Genomic DNA, 6000 nt, shown 5'->3' on the forward strand with positions numbered 1-6000 from the left:
CTTTTTACCTCCTTGTCTTAAAGTTTATTTATAATTCCCTCAGCATTAATATACAGGCTTGCCAAGTGGCTCATGGGTAAAGAATCTGCCTGCCAAGGCAAGAGACACAGGCTCGATCCCTGGGTGGGGAAGATCCCCTGGAGGAGGATGTGGCAACCCACTCCAGGATTCTCGCCTGGGACATTTCACGGACAGAGGAGCCTTTTTGGCCACGGTCCATAGGGTCACAAAGAGTTGGGCAGGACAAGTGACTAAGCATGCACACAGCATTAATTTTACCAAAGAGGCACTTGGTTTAGCCAAAACCAACACAAAAGTGCATGTACTCTTGCCAGTCTGAGACTGGAAAGCCAAACGTGACCTGCTATGATGACTTATTATACTTCCGCATCCCAGCCCCACTGGCCCATGAAAGAATCTGCTTGGTAGCTGTTTTTTCTCAGCAGTACCCTGACCACAATCTGAGCTATATCCAATTCCGTTGGTAAGATGATTTAAATTACATTAACTTTGTTTTATCAAGGAGGCTGTGAAATCTCTGACACCGGTCTTGTCTTTTCATTTGGAAAGAGCCAATTGTCCTCTTTGTAAAAAACCTCAAATACTTACTGGACCCATGGATGGAATTTTAAGCAATAGTGTTAAAGAACCTACCTGCCAATGCAGCAGATGTAAGAGACTTGGGTTCGATCCCTGGGTCATAAATGCCTTTTTATCAGATTGCAGAAGTTCTCTTCTATTTCTTATTTTCTAAGAGATTTTATTATGAATGAGTGCTGAATGCTTTTTTGTACCCATTGAAATAATTATATAATTTTCTCCATCATTCTGTGAACTGGCTAAAAACACTGATCGATTTTTCTAATATTAACTCAACTTTCCATTTCTGGTATGAAGCTTTCCTAAGTATTATAGTTTTAACACATGACTAGTTCAAGTTGCTACTATCTCATTTAAATTTTTTGTAGCTGTGTCTCTTTTACTTTTTTTCCTAATGCCTTTGTCAAGTTTTATATTAGAATTATGCTGACCTCATAAAATCAGTTTTGCCTCCTTTGTTCTCTGAAAGTTTGTGAAAGGTTTGCATTATTTCTCTCTTAAATGTTAGAACTAATGAAACTATCTTAAGCAAAGTTTTCTTTATGGAACATTTTTAAAATAAATTCTTTTCCCTAAATACAGGGTTATTTAGATTTCTATTTTATCATATCTGAGTTACAGTAAGTTGCATTTTTCAAAGAATTGTCCATTTCATCTAAGTTGTCAAATTTGTTGGTTGTCATAAAGGTTTTTAAATAAGATTTTCTTACCATTCTTTCAATATCCATAGCATATTCAGTGTTGACCCCTCTTTTATTCTAATGTTGATAATTTTCATTCTCTCTCTTTTTTTGGTTGATCTAACTAGAGTTGATCTTTTCAGTGAACCAAATTTTGGCCTTATTAATTTTCTTTATTCTTGATTTTTATGTCATCTATTTCTGTTCTTAGTATCTCTTTACTTCTACTTACTTTAGGTTTACATTTTCTTCTTTTAGACTCATTTTTTAGGCTCTCAGATTAGAACATGAAGGCATTGTTTTTGACCTTTGTTCTTTTCTGATGTACATATGTAAAACTATGGGCTTCCCAGGTGGCGCTAGTGGTAAAGAATCCCACTGCCAATGCAGGAGACCAAAGCGACTGCGCTTAATCCCTGGGTCGGGAAGATCCCCTGGAGTAGGAAATGGCACCCCACTCCAGGATTCTTGCCTGGAAAATCCCATGAGCAGAAGAGCCTGGAGGTTTACAGTCCATAGGGCCACAAAGAGTTGTATACAACTAAGCCACTGAACACACACATACTCACACACGTAAGACTATAAATTTCCCTCTAAATTTTGCTTTAACTACAGTTCATGAATATTACTATGTTGTATTTTTATTATTATTTTGTTCAGAAGTTTTCCTAATTTTTCTTTGGTGTTATTTAGAAGTATGTCATCTGATTTCCAAATATCTAGGGCCATCCTAGATTTCTTATTATTGATTTCTAATTTGATCCTATTGTGGACAGAGAAAATGCTCTGTGGGATTTCAGTCTTATTCTGTTTATCAAGACTTATTTTGTGGCCTAACATATGGTTCCTCTTGACAAAAGTTCTACATGTAACTGGAAAGAATGTGCATTCTTCAGATGCTGGGTGTAGAGTTCTATAATTATTAACGGGTCAAGGTGGTGATGCTTTTGAACAGAGCGTCTATGTCTTCACTGATTTTAGGCCTAGTGTTTCTAGCAATGACCAAGGAGAGGTTAACATTTCCAACTATGGTGGTGGTATTTTCTACTTCTCTTTTTACCTCTGCCATTTTTGCTCTGGTATTTTGAAGCTCTGTTGTTAGACCCATATTGTTAGCATTGTAGTATCTTCCTGTAGAATCAATGCCTGTCATTAGGACATGTCTCTCTCCATGTATGGTAGCACTCTTTACCCTGAAGTTAACTTCATCTGATACTGATACCACCATTCCAGCATTCTTATGCTTACTATTCTCATGGTATTTCTTTTTCCATTAATTCTCTCAATGAGCTTGTTTTTTTCTATTTAAAGTCTGCGTCCTATAGACAATGTTTCTATCCATTCTGACAATCTCTGCTTCTCACTGGACTTTTCAGTGCATCAGCATTCAACGTAATTATTGATATTTTTGGAGACAGGTCTTCCATCTTACTATTTATTTTCTGTTTGCAGCCTTTAATTTCCACTCCTATTTTCTTTTAAAATTATGTAATAGATTTTAAAATGACTTCTTAATGTATCTATTGACTTTTTAGCTTTACTTTTTTGCATTTTTTAACCATTTGCCTATCGATTACAATGTATTTCCTTTCCTTTTGCAATCTGTGAGAGTTAAGGTTGTACCACTTTACATAAACTGTAGAACCTGACAATCATATAGAGCCATTTACACTCAATCATTCTTTACACTCTAAATTTCATATGTACTACCATTTACATAATTATAAATCTCACAAGACAGCATTATAAATTTTTCTTTAAATAATCATATGTGCTTTAAATAGAGAAAAAAAGTCTTTCTTACTTATCCTGAAATTCACCATTTCCAACAGTATCATTTCTTTTCAGCCAGAAGAACTTTCTTTGTTTTTTTCTTACTGTGCAGTTCTCCTGATGATGCATTGTCTTAGTTATCTGAATTGTTTTTGTTTTTATTCTTGGAGGATATTTTCATTGTGTATGAAATTCTGGGCTGACAATTCACTTCTTACAGCAATTTAAGGATGTTGTTTCACTGTCTCCTGGTCTCTGTTGTTTCTTTAAAAAAAAAAAGAAATGTGCCCTGGGTCTTAGTTGCCGTACTTGGGATCTTTAGTTGCAGCATGCAAACTCTTAGTTGCATCCTGTGGGATCTAGTTTCCCAACCAGGGATTGAACCTAGCCTCCTGCAATGGGAGCATGGAGTCTTAGCCACTGGACTCTGGTGTTTCTGATAAGAAGTTAGCAGGAACTGCAAGAGAAGGTTGGTTCTGTTGCCCACAGGAAATCGTGTCTACATACATATATGAATTCACACACCAGAAAGAATCTATTATCTTTGCTGACAATGATGTGCAGCATTTAAAACTCTATAGTCAGACCCAGTTCTCAAAAATTTAGACTTAACTCTGGCCCAGTAAAGATTTTAGTTGGAAATTAAAGTTTTAGCCTAGGAGCTATTTTCCAAAGATCTTTAAGGCTTATCAACGATGATGATGATAACAACAATGGTGAGCACGATAATAGCATCATCACCAATAGCTGCTCCAACCTACGATCCCATAGTATGTGATCACAGGTTCTCTCCATCATCTCAGCACCTCATTCTGCAGATGAAGAAACAGACTTTTCAGTGAAGTAAGTCCTAAAGAGAAAAACAAATATCGTAAATTAATGCATACATGTGGAATCTAGAAGAATGGTATAGATGAACTTATTTGCAAAGCAGAAATAGAGACAGAGAACAAACACGGATACCCAGGGGGAAGTGGGGTGGACTGAGTTGAGAGAGTAATATTGACATATATACACTGCTGTCTGTGCTTCCCGGGTGGCTCAGATGGTACAGAATCTGCATGCAGTTCAGGAGACTCAGGTTCAATCCCTGGGTCAGGGAGAGTCCCTGGAGAAGGGAATAACTACCCACTCCAGTATTCTTGCCTGTATTCACTTCCTTCACTCTCACTGTGTGTAAGATGGATAACTAATGAAAACCCGCCTGATAGCACAAGGAGCTATACTCAGTGCTTCACGGTGACCTAAATGGGAAGAAAATCCAAAAGAGAGGGCACATATGCGTACATGTGACTGACTCACTTCACTATACAGCAAGAAGCTAACACAGCATTGTAAAGCAGCTACTTCAGTTGCTTGTCGCTAAGTTGGGTCTGACTTCTTTGCAACCCCATGGACTGTAGCCCACCAGGCTCCTCTGTCCATGGAGTTTTCCAGGCAGGAAGACTGGAGTGGGCTGCCCTTTCCTTCTCCAGGGAATCTTCCTGGACCAGGGACTGCACCTGTGTCTCCTGCATTCCAGGCAGAGTCTTTACCGCTGAGCCACCAGGGAAGCCCCCAAAACCTCGAATTACAGAAAAAAGAAGAAGCAGCAGACTCAGTGAGCCTATGATCTCTGCTCATGACTAATGGAGGCAGGATTCAGTCAGTGTGGCCCTAGGCCCCCCTCCCCACCTTTTTTCCACTGTGCCACAGTACTGGCCCCCTGGGCTGGGATGTTACCTCAGACCAAAACCGCACGATGAGAGCCATTTCCTCCAAAGGGCCTGAGGATATTGTTTTTTTTCTTTATTTCTCCATCTCACAAGGGACTTGTCTCATGACTCAGAGGTCCTGTGTTGTAGCTCTGAGAGTGGATTACCACCTGGAGGTGTCCTGGGCAGAGGACTTGATCCAGCTCCTTTCTCTCTAAACCCCAGATCTCAGCTGCTGGGTGAAAACTCCACTCTGAGACCCCAGCTATAGCTCTGGGGGAAAGGGGAGAAAATGGCAGGGAGTAAGTTGGAAAGTGAAATAGCTGGCTTGCATGCATGCTAAGTCACTCAGTCGTGTCTGACTCTTTGTGATCCCGTGGACTGTAGTCCGCCAGACTCCTCTGTCCATGGAACTCTCTAGGCAAGAATACTGCAGTGGGTTGCTATGCCCTGCTCCAGGGAATCCTCCTGACACAGGGATGGAACCCATGTCTCTTCTGTCTTCTGCATTGGCAGGTGGGTTCTTTATTACTAGTGCCAGCTGGAAAGCCCCTAGAGCTGACTCAAAACTAAACATTCAAAAAACTAAGATCATGGCATCTGGTCCCATCACTTCATGGCAAATAGAAGGGGGAAAAAGTGGAAGCAGTGACAGATTTTATTTTCTTGGGCTCCAAAATCACTGTGGACAGTGACCGCAGCCATGAAATCAAAAGATGCTTGTTCCTTGGAAGGAAAGCTATGACAAACCAAGACAGTGTATTAAAAATCAAAGACATCACCTTACCCACAAAGGTCCATCTAGTCAAAGCTATGGTTTTCCAGTAGTCATGCACAGATGGGAGAGAGCTGGACCATAAAGAAGGCTGAGCACCAAAAAACTGATGCTTTCAAACTGTGGTGCTGGAGAAGACACTTGAAAGTCCCTTGGACAGCAAGATCAAACCAGTCAGTCCTAAAAGAAATCAACCCTGAATATTCACTGGAAGGACTGTTGCTGAAGCTACAGCTCCAATACTTCGGCCACCTGATGCGAAGAGCCGATTAATTGAAAAAGACCCTGATACAGGGAAAGAGTGAAGGCAAAAGGAGAAGGGGGTGGCACAGGATGAGATAATTGGATGGCATCACCAACTCAATGGATGTGAATTTGAGCAAATTCAGGAGAGAGTGAAGGTCAGAAGAGCCTGGCATGGGGTCCATGGGGTCACAGAGTTGAACACAACTTAGTGACTGAACAACAACAAGTTGGG

This window comes from Oryx dammah, unplaced genomic scaffold, assembly GCF_014754425.2.
Source record: "Oryx dammah isolate SB20612 unplaced genomic scaffold, SCBI_Odam_1.1 HiC_scaffold_25, whole genome shotgun sequence".
NCBI lineage: Eukaryota > Metazoa > Chordata > Mammalia > Artiodactyla > Bovidae > Oryx > Oryx dammah.